The sequence below is a fragment of the Fundulus heteroclitus genome, chromosome 16, assembly GCF_011125445.2.
Source record: "Fundulus heteroclitus isolate FHET01 chromosome 16, MU-UCD_Fhet_4.1, whole genome shotgun sequence".
Taxonomy (NCBI): Eukaryota; Metazoa; Chordata; class Actinopteri; order Cyprinodontiformes; family Fundulidae; genus Fundulus; species Fundulus heteroclitus.
In genome coordinates, this window is record NC_046376.1 from 23,892,960 (window position 1) to 23,908,766 (window position 15,807).

The following is a 15,807-nucleotide window of genomic DNA, read 5'->3' on the forward strand; positions in this document are numbered from 1 at the left end:
TCATGTCCTCGGCCAAACAGAGCAGCTGCAGGTAGCTGGCCACGGTTCGCTGCAGAGCAGAGCCGGTTCGGTTGCTTGAGGATCCGCTCCGTCGGGCAGCGCATCTTAACCGGTTCTCAAGACTCTCTACTCACCACTGACGGCTTCTTAAATGAATCTCTTCAAAGTTTCCGTCAAACAAGGCGCTGAAAGTCGGATCTGAAAAAAAAAAAGAGCAGACGGCGCATAGAGATTGTCATCGACACGCACAGAACTAAACGACTTTGGCAGATGAGCCGTCCGCTCATACTAACCACTGGTGGTGAGGATGACTGGCTCTTGGTGGTGCTCATGAATGTCTTGATGGCAGCAAGAAATCCTGAGTCATCATCAAAAATAACATCCACTTCTTCAAACAGGATGAGCGACGTGGCGCTCTTCTTGCTCTGCTCCTCGCTGCTTTTCTCAACGGCGGCTGCCGGCCGTTTGGTTTGTCGCCACTGGCCTTCGCGGCTTTCTTGGAAGGAGTACGAGGGACGGATTATTGAAGTGTGTGGTTAAAGCGTGACAAATAAGAAAAAGCTGAGGGGGGGAGTAACACATTTACACATTGCTTCAGACTGCTGAAGCCAAAAATGGACTCTGTACCACATTCGAAACTACTACTTTAATACTCACCTGTACACTCTGAAATCGCACACTGTGTATTTCCCCTGCATTGTTTACATTTCAATTGTTTACAAAAATCATCGCTGCACCTTATCCTGTAATTTACTGCAATTTACTGTGATTTATCAAGCTGTATGCAAACAAATTTCGTTCTGTACGCACTCTGTGCATACAAAATGACAAATAAAGTTGTCTAAGTCTAAACACTTTTGCTGTGTACCATTTAAAAGAAGTGGAAAAATCCCGGTCATTACCTGCCTGCTCGGTTTGTCTGGCTCTTTGTTGGCCGGCTGAACCGTTTTAAAAGAACTTGGCTAACGATGTTGGAGCCAGGCTTCCTTTTTAGCCCTCTTGGTGACTGAGGATTTTTCCTTGGGGATGACCCACCGTGCGAGGAGAGCTGCCCTTTCCTAAAAAGACGAAAGGAAGACGGTCATCCTCCCTTGTGTGCACGAAACACTGAAACTCATACTGGGAGTTATTAGTTTACAGTTTTGTCCGTACTTGGAGACGATCCGGGCCGGCCGAGCCGGCGCTGCTGCTCGATCCGTAGCTGGTGAAGTAGGCGGGGTTTGTGGGCGTTGACGCCCTGACTGTCCACCTGGTGGGACTGAGTGGCCTCCTTCAGCTGGGACAGGATAAGCCGACCGCTTCGCTGAGACGACGCGTTCACCTCGAACACCTTGCAGAGGGCAAATTAAGAGGAGAGGAAGTAAACGCTGTCGGGCATGTTCGGCCGTCGCTCCTGTTCTCTAGCGAGGAATTTCTACCTTGAAGCCCAGCTCTTGGGCGCAGGCGTAAACTGCAGCGGTTTTTCCGACTCCAGTGGGCCCGGTGATCAGCACCGTGTTGCATAAAGCGTCGTCCGCATCCTGGTAGTCGTCCTCTCCGCGGTCCCATTCTGAATCTGAACACACAGAGAAAAACGTCATGCACTGCAAAAATAAACGTGCAGCAAATGAGCCGAGGAAGCCATCGACCGAAACTTGATCCTGAAAAATTGAATTGAATCTCTCACCGTCGCTGCCCTCTTCCTGTTTCTTATCCTTCTGGCTTTTCCTCTCGTCTCTGTCTGCACGAAGTTTCCAATCTTTTAGCCAACTAGCGAGAAAAAGAAACAAATCTAATTAAAGACACACATTACGAGAACTTTTTACTCCTCAATTAGACGCAAAAGGGTGCATGGTGTCAGCCCGTTTCACCCTGAAACCCCAAAATAAAAACCGTCTTCAGAAAGCTCATCATTCATAAAAAGTCTCCATTAGTGTGATGAATGAGTCTCTAAATGTGCGACGCTGGTGAAAACATACATTAAGTCCATCCCATTAACTATCGATGGGCTGAACACCAATGTGTGCCACGCTTTTAAGGGTTATTTTGAACGTTTAAATGTTGAAAACCAAATACTTTCATGTCGCAATTATACACTACTGTGTGCTGCTTTATCAGGTAACAGTTGCCTTAAAATACTATAATGCTGGAGGCTTTAAGATGACACATGAGAAAATAACAATCTAGGGCACATGAATAATTTTGTGGGACTCAATATGACTAATTGTGAGGGTCTAATGGAGGAGCTGCTGGTTGAATTCCTCACCTGTAAAGCCTCCTCACTGCAGGGGTGTTGTCCACGATGTCACTAGAGAGCTGCGGCTGGTACTTATCGGTCCAAAGCAGCTCCTCCTTCGCTGGTTCTACGGAAAGGCAAAAGAATCAGTTTCAGGGGGAAAACCGCGGGTGTCCAACACTAATCCTGTTTTAGACGCATCCCTGCTCCAACTCAGCCGACCGACTCTGCAGAGGCTAGTTAACGAGGCGTTCGTTTTGATTTAGACGTGTTGAAGCAGGGAAACAGTCACAACGTGCAGATCACCATCACCATTCAGGAGGGAAACAGGACAAAACTGCATTAAAGCAAATGTTGTTCTTTTGCAATAAGCTTTAACGCCACATGGTGGCAGCAGAAAACAAGCTGTGCACAATCCAATCCAACAAGAGCTGCTTGAAAGGGACATTTTGGAAAATAATCCAATTGCGATTTTTTTTTTATCTTAATATTGTGATTTAATGCGATAATTTTCCTCATGTATTTTTAAACATATACAAACAAATCAATCTGTTTCATTGCTGTGCAGATCAGGTGCTAAAAGAGCCGCTTCGTCTCAACTCGGAGCAGAAATGACTGTTCTGCTTACGATATATTTCAACCAACATTGCGATTTGATTTCTACTTTTCTCTGCATTAACCACAAGCAACAAAAATGGCCTCTAGATAAAGACGTTTGTAAACCAGGACTATTTAAAACAAGAACTTTAAATGTTTTTATTAAATCAGAATATTATTCAAGAGAACAGCTTTTAACTGATTTGGACATCAATCCAACCAACAACCAAGTCTATGTAATAAACTGGTTGACCACTATTTAATCAGTACTTAATGCTATGGTGAGATTCCTGAATGTTTCTGGTAAAACAGTATGATTATATAAACTCTAAAACAAGTAATAAAATTAGATTATCTCACTGCTGCAACTCTTTTACCTTCCATGTGGAGGCAAACACACTTTAAACATTTTACTGACACCTAAAGAACGCATCTGATCCATTAATTGTTACATAGCCAAAAATTGCAGACTTCTGCGATTTGGAAATTGCATTTTTTTAAATTGCGATTTTATTGCAAATGCGATTGTGCAACCCTAGTTAAAATATAAAAAAACATTTTGTCAGACAGTTGTTACGTTCCAAGTTTTGTATGTGTTTTGCGTTAGTTTTTTAAAGAAAGTCACAGCATCAACCTAGAGAGAGAAGGACTTTCACTACCAACAGCTTTACAATTACTTGTTAGCAACTAAATTAAACAAAATGTTATAAAAACAGTGTTATACTATCAAAATGACAAGCAAATGTAGGTTTTTCAATACACCGTTGTTCTATTTTTCCACTGTGACTTGTGTTTTGCTAAAAAGTGGCGGCGTGTAAAGCAACACACCTGTCCTTCCAGCTGTCTCTACCACGGCGAGGTCGTCCACCACGATGACAGAGTCTTCCTCAGAGGGAACGGGGGCCTTAGTTTCCTCCTTATCTGCCTTTACTCTGGATCTCTGAGCTCGTCTGCTGCGGCCTCCCCTTCTGGGAGCCTCCTGCTCGGCTGGGGAGACGACCTCCTCTGAATGGTTGGGCTTCTGCTTCTTGGCCACCTTCACGTTATTCTCCCGCTCCTCCTCCTTCCTCTTCCTCTTCCCTCCGACAGTTTGGTCTGACAGAGGAGCACGGGAGTCTCCTTCTGGCTCTAATAATTTGACACAACTGTAAGTTGGCACAACGCTTTTTATCCGCATCGGTCTACTCTGAAGCCATTCCTGAAGACTTTCATGAAGACTTTTCGGACCATAAGGCGCGTTAAATATTCTTCCCAAATGCGTAATATCAACTTCTTTGACTTTGAGTAAACACCCAGAGGATAAAATGAAACAAAGTAGCACTTTACACTTTAGTAAATTTAGAACATTTAAAAGATTCATGAAAATCTTCATTTGATTTTTTATAGAGAAATTAAAACTTGAAGTCTGAGAATTGCTGGTTTTAGCATAAAAAAAAAAAAAGACAAAAGTAACGGTTGAGAGTAAGGGGCCGACCTGAAGCCGTGAGCCGCTGCTGGAGGTCAGCGCGTCTTTTCTGGAGGCGAGAGAAAAGCATCTGAGCCGGGAAGTGAGGGTTTCTGGAGCAGAACTCCTTCATCAGGAGCTGCCGGTCATCTTCAGAGATTTCAGGCCTCAGGAGTGACCCCTAAAAAAAAAAAAAGGTGTTGTTACCCCCACCGATTCAGAGGAATAAGCCCCCCTCACCAAAAAAAAACTAAACGAAACCTAGAAATGGGCACGATGAGAATAAACTCAACAGGAGTTGTATCACCACACCTTTCCATTGTAACTCCTGTTGGCCGGTTCTGTCTTTACACTCAGAGTCCCACTAACAGATGGAGGTGGGGTCTGCGTGTGGCTCCAAAGGTCCTTTAAATGACCCAGCAACGAAGACTCAGGCCACGGCAGCCTCCACAGAGGACAATCTGTCAACACACAGGAGAACAGGCCTTCTGGTATGTGCCACACCTACAGGAGCATACGGTCAGCAGCGGAGAATGGGAATCCTACCATCGGGGGGCTGTGTTGTGTGCGAGACCGGCTGAAAGGATGAAGAGGAGGCGGAGTAGGCCTCCTTGGTGGCCGCGGTCTTTGCCATCTGTTTCCTAAAAGACTCGGGGAGGCCGCTCTTGAGGAACTCCCTGCGCGCCCTGGACTGCTCGCCGTCCTGAGAGTTTTCTGGTTCCTCACGGCTGCTGTCGTCAAAGATGGAAATCACTGGCGGCGCCTTGCGCGCTGACCTGTCCTGGCCCGACGAGGCCACTTTGAGGCCTGCTGGCCAGAAAACAGAGGCTGGGTTACTGGAAATGCAGGTGAGCAGCTGAGCCGCAGGGCGTGAAAACCAACCTGGGACAGTTTTGGGTTCTTTGCCAGGGGCCGCCGCTTTGCCCAGAACTTCATTCAGGCTGCGCAGGGTTTTCTGGGCTTTAGTCCTTTCCGGCGCGCTCTGAGGAGTGCTGGTCAGGTCCTCGACACAGATGACAGAATCCTGAAAAAACAAGCCGGCAAATCAAGTCCTCACCAAACTCTAACCGGAGGGAAACTCTGGACCTTCTTAAGCTAAGCTAGCTGGACCTTATAAAGCTAAGCTAGCTGGACCTTATAAAGCTAAGCCAGCTGGACCTTATAAAGCTAAGCTAGCTGGACCTTATAAAGCTAAGCCAGCTGGACCTTCTTAAGCTAAGCTAGCTGGACCTTATAAAGCTAAGCCAGCTGGACCTTCTTAAGCTAAGCTAGCTGGACCTTCTTAAGCTAAGCTAGCTGGAGCTTATAAAGCTAAGCTAGCTGGAGCTTATAAAGCTAAGCTAGCTGGACCTTCTTAAGCTAAGCTAGCTGGACCACTGAGCTATATAACACACTGGAGTGCTAATCACCGTCTGTTTGAACGAGTCTCTTTGAAGCCGCCATATTGGTACTCCCTATTTCCCCCCAGTAACTAGGGAATATGTGCGCTACAGCATGGAATAACGAGGATTTTCTCATGTTCAGGGGGATCTTAAAACTTTTAAAATGTCAAATCCCATATAGTTTTATGTTATGTTCTAAAAATATCAAGTACTGAGAAAGTCATGTGCTGAAATATTTAGCATTTTATTCATTTAAATATATATATTTAACATTTATAAATATATAAATAAACTATACAAAAACATATATTTACATATGTGTATACATATATATACATATATACACATACACATACTTATATATACATATATATAAATTTAATATGAATAACATGTAAAATATTTCAGAACCCAATTTCCTAGTAGTTGATAGTGTTAGTACATCCACTGACTGTAGAATTACCTATGAAACGTTTTCACTCAGCCAGAAAACTGCTTGTTGTTGCAACCAAATCCTGTGGGATTCTGTGAGAGTAGGGAGTAGCAAGATGGCGGCCAGTGACTTCAGTTTTTCGGCAAAATCAGCACTCCAGTGTATTATATAGCTCAGTGAGCTGGACCTTTTTAAGCTAAGCTAGCTGGACCTTCTTAAACTAAGCTAGCTGGACCTTCTTAAACTAAGCTAGCTGGACCTTCTTAAACTAAGCTAGCTGGACCTTCTTAAGCTAAGCTAGCTGGACCTTCTTAAGCTAAGCTAGCTGGACCTTATAAAGCTAAGCTAGCTGGACCTTATAAAGCTAAGCTAGCTGGACCTTCTTAAACTAAGCTAGGTGGACCTTCTTAAGCTAAGCTAGTTGGACCTTCTTAAGCTAAGCTAGCTGGATCTTATAAAGCTAAGCTAGCTGGACCTTATAAAGCTAAGCTAGTAGGACCTTATAAAGCTAAGCTAGTAGGACCTTATAAAGCTAAGCTAGCAGCCTGCACTGCATGGTAAAAGACAAAAATAAAGACTCCAACACATTTTTCATGTCAAAGGCTCCCTCACTTTTCCAGGCTCCAATTTCCAGCATGCTTTCTCCTTTTGGGGATTTATATGTAGGATAAAAATACAACTTAAATTATCAATTTATACTAAAAACGGCAACAATGTAAAAACAGCTGTTAGGGAGGGAAGGATACAACTTTCTAAAGTGTTAGAACAAAAAAAAAAAAAAAAAAAAAAAAAAGGTCTGAAAATACAAATACACTCTTTTCATCAGTGTGTCCAATATCTGCAAATGCAAAGCAATGATTGGACACAATGTTTGGAAGAATACTTTGTTTCAAGTGTGATACATTCCCGCTCTGTATATCGACGATATTTTAGTCTTAGGGTGGAGACTTTGAGTTATGATGTAGAAGATGAACTAAAATATGTGGGTTATAACAATCAGCGTTATTGCAATTTTTAGCAACAGAATTGCAGCAACAGCCCGAGTATAAACCTGGTAAATAGATCCAGGCCCTTCACTGTCCATTAGAAATACAGAAAGGAAACTTTGATAAAAGTTAAAACAAATAAACACTAAACCTTTAAAAGGAAAGACGCGGTTTTCTCTACAGCCGGAGAACGACGACAGGAGCCCTAATAATCTCTTAGCGGTGCCCAAATCCTTTACGTTTCATCTTTGGAAAACCAGTTTGTAAATAATCCCCAACAAATAAGGTTCAAATCGTGAGCAAGTTCAGTTTATAACATTAAGCATAAAAGTTTACCTCGTCTTCACAGTAGCTCTTGCTGACGGAGGTCTTAGTTCGGGACGACCGCCGCAACGTTTCCTTCTCGGTGGTTTTCTTGCTTTGCTGAATCATTTTGGCCTTCTCCACTAATTTCTTCGCCTGCTGTCTTTTCTTGGACTCGGTTAGCATCTTAAAAGGGAATCATAGTTACGAGTTATTACTCAGTCTCACAAATTCAAGTAAACGCGTTTCATTTCCAACACAGTCAGACGTCGCTTACTTTATTTGAAGACGCGTTCATGTCGTCGCCACTTTCTGCCTTAGATGCTCGAACCTTTTTCTGAACTCTGCTTAATCTCATTCTTTAGAGGAAAAGAAAACAACATCTCAGCTGCTTTAGGCGATGCGCATCTGTACAGCGAAATACGTAAATCAGTTCTGCGTTACCTGATCGGGCTTTCGCTTGCGTCTGGCGGACACACCATCTCTGCTACGAAGACGCCGTGTCTGGACCGCCGCGTCTTCGGCGTAGACGTGTCTGCGGGGCTGAGCGGAGGGGAAGCGGCGCTCCGGGCCTCCTTTGCTTCCTTCTGTCTCCTGGTTTTCCTCTGAGGAGCGGTCGGGGTGTTTTCAGGCGGCGTCATAGCCCCGGTCTCTCGTCTGGACCTCCTCAGAGCTGGGACTGTGGGAGCCGAGCTGACGGGAGGCCCTTCTTCCTCATCTCCTGCTTCAACAGCAGCGACTTCAGTTTCTTTGGCGGCTGAGGCAGCGGGAGACGTGTGGGTTGCCTCGTGTTTGCCTTTCGCTTTGTTTTTCCCCTTTTTCCTTTGGGGCGCTTTGCCGTCCTGGGAGCCTTGCTCGCCAGGAGGAAGCGGGACGTCGCCACCCTCGGCGGCTTCGTCTGCCGCCCCCGTCTCCTCGGCCTGCTTCTGTTTGCTTTTCACCGCTTTGGCCTTGGACCCGTCGGCGCCGGGCTGCTTGAAGGCAGCCATGAACTGCTTCCTCTCTGCGTCGCTGCACTTTGGAGCGGACTCGCTCTCGATCACGGCCAGCTCCAGGTCCTCCTCCTGAAGGACCACGTTGGACCTCCGTCTGACGGTCGGCGAGGCAGAGGGAGGAGACGCAGCGGACTCGGCGGGGCCTTTTCTCCGCGTGAAGATGGAAGCCAGCTTTCCGCCAGCTTTCACGGCGGCCTGTTTGGGTGAAACGGCGTGCACCTCGGCTTGGACGGTGAGGGTCCGGGGCGAGACCTGGGCCGGGCCCACGCTGTCGTCGGCTTTAGGGCCGTCCTGCTGCTCGCGGTTTAACTGCGCCGGCTTTTCTGCGCTCTTCCTCTCGTCTTGGTTCTGACTCCGCACAAACTCCTCAAAGGAGATGGTTACAGTGCTGCTGTTCAGCTGGGAGGCGTCGTCCGAGCTGACGTCCGTACTAACGTCACAAAGTGACCCCGCCGCTTCCTTCTCCTCCGGCTCTGGGTGCGTCGTCTCTTTTTGCTGCCTCTTCGTAGCTTTCCTCGCCTTTTTGGCGCGTTTTACTTCAACTCTTGGGGATACAGCGTTAGTGTTCGGCTTTGGTTTTAAATCGTCGCTGTTTTCACATTTGACTTCACTCTCCTGAGGCGAATCCAACTCCGTTTGCTCATCACTGACCTTTTTACTGATGTCTTCGGATTCACATGTCTCCGCTCTAAACTTTGACAACAACGCCGCCGTGTCGCCGCCGCCAGCCGCACCTTTGCTTTCTTGCGTTTCCTCAACAATCACGCAGCTGTCGTCGTCGTCGGTGCGACCGACGGCTTCAGTCGGCTCCAGCTTCCTCGCAACCCTGCTGGCCTTCCTGCCCCGCTTCTCCGACGGCTTCTTCCCCGTTTCCGTGGCGGCGCGTTTGTCCTCAGGCTCGGGTTTTTGACGGTTTTCCTTGAGGTCCGGCGGCGGACTTGGCTTTCCTTTAGAAGACGGAGCCTTTCGGCTGAAGTAGTCCATGATGTTGTTGGAGCGAGGAGGAGAGAAGGGTTTCTCCGCAGGTTTGGGAACAGGGGAGAAATAGTTTGTGATCATCTTGACGACAGGGCTGCCGCCATCTTTGCGAGACTTCTTGCAGGGCTGTGAGAAGAGAAAACGCAAACAAATGGGTCTTGCATCCTCCATTATTTAGCCTGTTGAGCTAAAAAAGGAACTGTCCAAACAAACGTTAACAGCTCAAAGCGTTTAGGCATTTAGACATGGGGAGAACGACGTGCCGAAATTCATAGCAGGCACCATTGAGTGGTGGAATGAGTGTGGATTTCAGACGCTAGGGTCAGAATTAGCTGTGAACAAAGAGGAAGCATGGATCCATCTTTCCTTGTCTCTGCATTTTAGGTATGATGGCGTGGAGGATGTTTTCTTGACACATTTGTGGTCTCCTAGTGCCACTGAGCCCCATTCTAACACTGGATAATGCACCAAGTCATCTCTAACTGGGTCCTCGGGCGTCACATTGAGTTTTTGTTGTACTTTTGCTACGGCTGAAGATGAGGGTTTGTTTTAATACTAGAACCAACCGATAAGAAGCTGAACAACTCACAAAAAATAAGTTATTTAATATATAAACATGAATCTTTAAAAAAAAAATGTAAGGCTGGTGTCTGTTGACAGGACATATTCTGGTGCTTCCTCTTTCTGACAGGTTTGAGGCCTGATATTAAGACGAACTTTTAAAATGCCTCAAAGTATTAAATACTTTAACAGGTTTATAATTAGCTAGTTTTATTGTTTTAACAGCAGGAAGGTAATTCCAATTTTACTGCTACTGTTCAGGTAGGACAACCCGAACGGAAAATCCACTTCTTTTGAACGTCAGAAGTTTTTTGAAATGATGGCATTTCAGACTGAACGGCTGAAAGAAACTTGAGTTTATTTTTTATTTATTACACTTTAAAGAAAGTTGTCTATTTTATATGCAATGCACATCCTATTCAAGATATTTTTATTTTGTTTCTTAGGTAAGAGTTTCTTATGTGTCAGGGTCTATAAAAGAGTTTAAATTTAATCTTATTTTGTCACCAGATAAATGTGTCACCAAGGGGTGTAAATATCTGCCACGTTGTTCTTCCTGCACAAATATTATTCTTATCTATTCTTCTATTATTCTCATAGAACATACATTTGTTGTGCTTGATCTATATATTATTTTTCTTTACCTTTACTTATGTCAACTGTATGTCTGTCTCCGTGTAGCACCTAATCACCAAAGCAAATCTGTCGTACGTGGAAATAATACTTGACAATAAAGCTCATTCTGATTCTGATTGTTTAAGAAAAACTATAGAAGAATTCTCTTTTAAGTATAATTTAGTCAAGATAGTGTAGTAACTTTTGTGAAATACAACTTGGGAAAAACTTAATTAAAGATGACTAAATTGTGACTAAAACCAAATTAAATGTGCTGTCAGAATTAACACTTGTAAATTTGCCCTTGTCCAATTACAAAGGCTCTCATGTCATTATTTATCACCAAGTAATGTATCAAAGGTATATGAAGTGCTCAACTAGTGGGGAACATTTATACTTCAGCGCAAGTAAAAATAATTTTCTAATGTTATGCCAGCAATAAGGATATGCTGCAATATATGTCAAAAACGAAAATAAAACCTATAGTGGAAATAACTTTTAATTTTTTGAGGAATATTAGTTGCTTATATCAGCGGACAGGACCTCCTTTGGGGTTGTGAATAAACAAGTGTAAGGGTTTTGAAATACATCTAAGAACATTATCCACGCTGTATTACAAGAAATAAAATAAAACAATGACAGAGATACTTATAGAATATTATGGTCGATGATGCTGTTTGATGCCATGTTCCTATTTTTACCTGATAGTTAGGATCACAAGTGTTTAGCAGAGTTATTTTGTGGACAGAAGTCCGAAAGGTTGCGAACCGCGGCTTTAGATCTACTGAAAAATTTGTCCAAAGAATGATCAAAGATTTATTTTTTTTTTTAAATCATTGTTGGAGCCCTGGTTACAAACAAAACTAAAATGAATGTAAAACTGACCTATTAAAACAACGTATTCAATCCTCTGTAAAATAATTTTATATAAAAACATGGCAATGGTTAATATAACACCATTTCCAACAATGACAGCTAGATAGACTTCTAATAAATATGTTTTCGTAAAATGAGGTGTAACGGATTTACGGGAATTGTTTAAAAATGTTGGTATACTTTTGTAAGAGGTTGTGAGCTGGTTGTCAACAATTTCAGTTTATACTGCTTCTCACTCACTGAATATATAAAGATAATTTACAGAGACGCTAACTTCACTTGTATTTGCAAGGCTAGTGTAAGATCAGGTTATTTCAATTCAATGATTCCTACCTGAGTGTCAAAGTCCTCAATGACAGAAGCCATGGCCACAACACCAGCCATAATTTTAAGAGACCTGAAAGAAAGATTTAGGCTCATTATTACTACACAATAAATAGACATTTATAGAAATCGGTATAGTAATTGATAGTAATTTTAAGGCTACAAAGTACATTTTATTTATAAAAATAGACTGTGATGTTCGTCATCTTTTCCTAGATCTACTTTCATAACAACATACATCTTTGGCTACTGATCACACTTTAATGACCGGAGAATGCTTTATAACTACAGCCCAGTTTAAACATTTTATATTAAAGTCAGACGGCGTTAATACAGGGTTGACTAAATAACATGGTAAATATTCTTTACAACTCTAAATGGAAGCTCTGGTTTATAAATGGCGCCCTGAAACCTCACTAGTTTGGTGTTAAGATGATGGCGGATTAATACATAGACAGCAGAAGGCTAAGGAAAACGCTCACCGATATGTTGAACCCGCAACTTGTTGCAACTTCAGGGGTTTGACGTCTTTACTGTTTTTTTTTTTTCTCACACTACTTTGTGTGTAAATAAAGAGCGACCGTGTCGGTCATAGTTTTCTGTCGTCGGCAGGTTTTACTGGAAAAACAACAAGCTAAGTCTCACAGCAGCCCGGCTCTCCGCGGCTCCAGAAAGTCTGCCGAACATCTCCCAGCAGCCCAGAGGCAGGATAAACCCGAGCGAAGCGCGCAGCTCCTCACTTTAATAGTTCTGGAGCCGCTACGAACCGAAGCGGTTTTCTTGACATTTTCCACGGCTTCAAAAACGCGCCAGGCTGCTCGCGAGCGAAGACCGCCAAACGTACGTTGACCTCTGACGGAGCACGCTTCCGCCAATCAGAGGAGAGAAAAGCAGAACGTCATCTTCTGGCGCGTTTCACTCAAAACAAAGATGGCGTTCGGCGTCTGATTTGACGGACGATGAATGCTCACAGCGCCCTCTAACGTGGCGAGTGCTAAAACCGCCTACATTTTTTAAGTAAACGTTATCATATCAATATTTACAGACGTGAGCTCAATAAAATAGTGGATGCATGCGGTAAATAAAAAGTTGTATAATTATGCTTATTTCAATCATTACTATGGTACACATTTTCATAATTAAATGTCTAATCCATTAATAAAATCGTCATTCCACCATATATGTCACAGGCATTTCTATTTATTTATGCACGCATTGTGTCTTTATTTGTTAGATAATTAGCTAACATTTTAATTAATGATTTACACTTTAAATTATTTGTGTACTGATAAAATATTGGCATGTTTACATATATGCTGACACATAATTTAGTAATTAAATTAATTTATTCTAGTTTAATTCAAATGTTTGACAGAACACATACTGGTTAGATTGCATCACTTCTGACTTCCAGTTTAGAGATTATTTATTTATTCAATGTACTTATTTCAGTTTTTTAAAGTATAATAAATATTACTACTGATTCAACAATACTTTATGCCTTGGATGGTAACACTTCTTGCCCTTGATACTACTGGACTTGGCTTTCCTTATTTAAAGAACATGTTTTAAAGGTAATTTTAAAGTTTCATTGGACGTGAGATATCTGGGGGAAAAATGTTATGGCTTCTCTAATAAGTCAGCCGGAGACTTTTGAACAAAACATAAATATTTCAAGCAGTGAACGTGAACCTGCTCCCTGATACAACAGAAGTCGAAGGAACAGCTCACATCGTCTTAGTTGATGCGCATGAAAAACCCTCCCTTCATGCTCCGTTTTACATTTAAACCAGGTCTGTGTAGGTCCCAAATGTGTTAATGTCAAGGGAAAATAATGGCTGGTACACCATTTGTCAAACTATGGTAAGTGATCTAATACTAATACTAGAAACTGTTAATAATAATACCTTCGTTTCTTTGTAATGTTTTATATAATTTCTTATTATAAGTCTCTCAATAAAAAGGAAAGCTGAAACATATTTTAAGATGGTAGAAACTTGCTACAGGAAGTGCTCAGGGTATTATTTAAAGAGACGTGCCTTTAAGTCCCTTCTGTTGAGCGTCAGAATGAAAGTTGCTTGTGACCAGAGTGATCAAAAAATAGTTACATTAAGTGTAATTAGTTAACTGGGTCATTTTCAGAAGCATTCAAGGTAATATGATCAGACTTTTTGTTTAGATCATGGACATTCTGTGGTTTAAAATAATCTCTATTTGACTTCATTGTAATTTGTCTCACAGTTGATATAAAATTATTTAGGCAACATATCACAAGTCCTTTTCAGATAATTACATTTTCTCATATATGTTAAACCTCCTGCACCTACTTTGATTTTCCCTGTTTAGGTTTTAGACTGACAATTGGACAAAGAGCAAAAGAATATCTAATCTTTGAGAATGACATTTTAATTATTTCCTATTATTTCCCTAACAAATTGCTGATGATATTTACTGAACACGGTCCTAAAAGTTAAATTTTACTAAATGAATTCACACCCAACCAAGGGAAAAAAGCAGATAAGGGAAATTGTGCACTGGACAGACCCAATTTAAAAATCCAGCAGCAGACAAGTGACTGGGGGCGGTTTTATTTTTTAATGTTTAATGTCGTGTTTCCTCTAGTGACTTTTGCATAGTTTTTATTTTATGCACTTTATATGAGATATCCAATTAAGTTTAAGATCTAAAATTAAACATAAAGACTCAACTTCAGACACACTTTCTTCCAAAACTCCATCCATTATTCCAATTTAAAAATAACTTCATAACATCAAACCACTTCTCACGTTTAACATCTCACAAGCCTTGTCTTTCACAACAATTTCACCTACCTCACTTTTGGAGTGAGGTAGGTGACTAGAATAAATTATTCTGAGAGCCAGCTGTGAGTCTGGTGCATTATTACTGTAACAACAACCGGAAGATATGCTCTAAAATGCACTTTAAGTGATAGATTAATGGTTTGGCTTGTCACAGAGAAGAGCACACAGCCAAACCTAGATAACTCCACCACTAGAGGCCCCTGTTAATCTGCTTATTAACCAAACTCTAACACAAACATGAAGGCGAAAAGGTTTGAGGATGTTTCATGATGAACGTGACCAATCTGACTCTACCTATTTATGGTGATGACAGAATAATTTTCACATTGTTGTAAGTTAATAAAGTTATTGTTTGTTGTATGTATCATATATTGACCACATGCATTGGCACCAATGATTTAAACACTAAAAATATCCAAAAGAACCCAGCCTTTAATATGAGTATAGAGTTACGAAAGAATTGTTTTATCAAAACCCCTGGTGGCACAGTTATCAATAACCCTCACAACTAGAACTGAAGCATCTTTTCTATTAATAGTTTTGTAAGTTTTTTAAGTTGATCAGAGTTAAACACACTACAAAAACTTGTTCAAGGCACAACTGCTGCCCTCAATAACTGCCCAAATGGCCCATAAGCTGCCACTGACTATGAATAAGAGCCCTTGTTGACGTTTCCACCAGGCACTGTGGGCAGGATTGTAAAGGAAGTAAAAACCATCTTTAAAGGTCCCTCTTAAACAAAATACACCAAAGAGGAGCACAACTGAGTCACAAAGTCTCCATACCACCATTTAGACTATAGTCTAGTATATATCCCACAAGATGCTTGGGAGTTATGATGACACGGGAAAAGCCCTTTCTGTCTTACCCCCACAAATGTAAACATGGGGTTTTATTGTGTCCGTTTTAAACAGACAGATTTTCGGTAACAAACACTCCAGGTGGAGGACATGTGACGATGTTGTCCCTTTTTTTTCCCACTAACCACTGTGTTAGACAACATGGGGTCATGACGTCTTTGAAATATCAGAATTTTAGGTAAAAATCTGACGGTAATCCTTGGGCCTTTTCTGTCTCCAAGACCTAAATCCTACAGAAAGCCTGCAGGGTGAGCTGCAGAGAACAGAGGATAAGACAAGGCCCAGAAATGATGCTGGCTCTGCATCTTAAACAAAATGTTGTATTTGAGTCAAAATGTGACTTGTAGACAGGGAGTCGCTCTGCTTTTAGTCACAGTGTTTCCTTTTGTTCTTTGCAGCAATAACAGCATGCTCAG

The 15,807-nt window shown here is 42.1% G+C and overlaps 1 pseudogene; it reads right to left on the reverse strand.

Moving 5' to 3' along the window:
* Positions 1-130: 130 nt before the first annotated feature.
* LOC118566326 lies at positions 131-12,548 on the reverse strand (annotated as a pseudogene).
* Between the last annotated feature and the right edge of the window lie 3,259 nt (positions 12,549-15,807).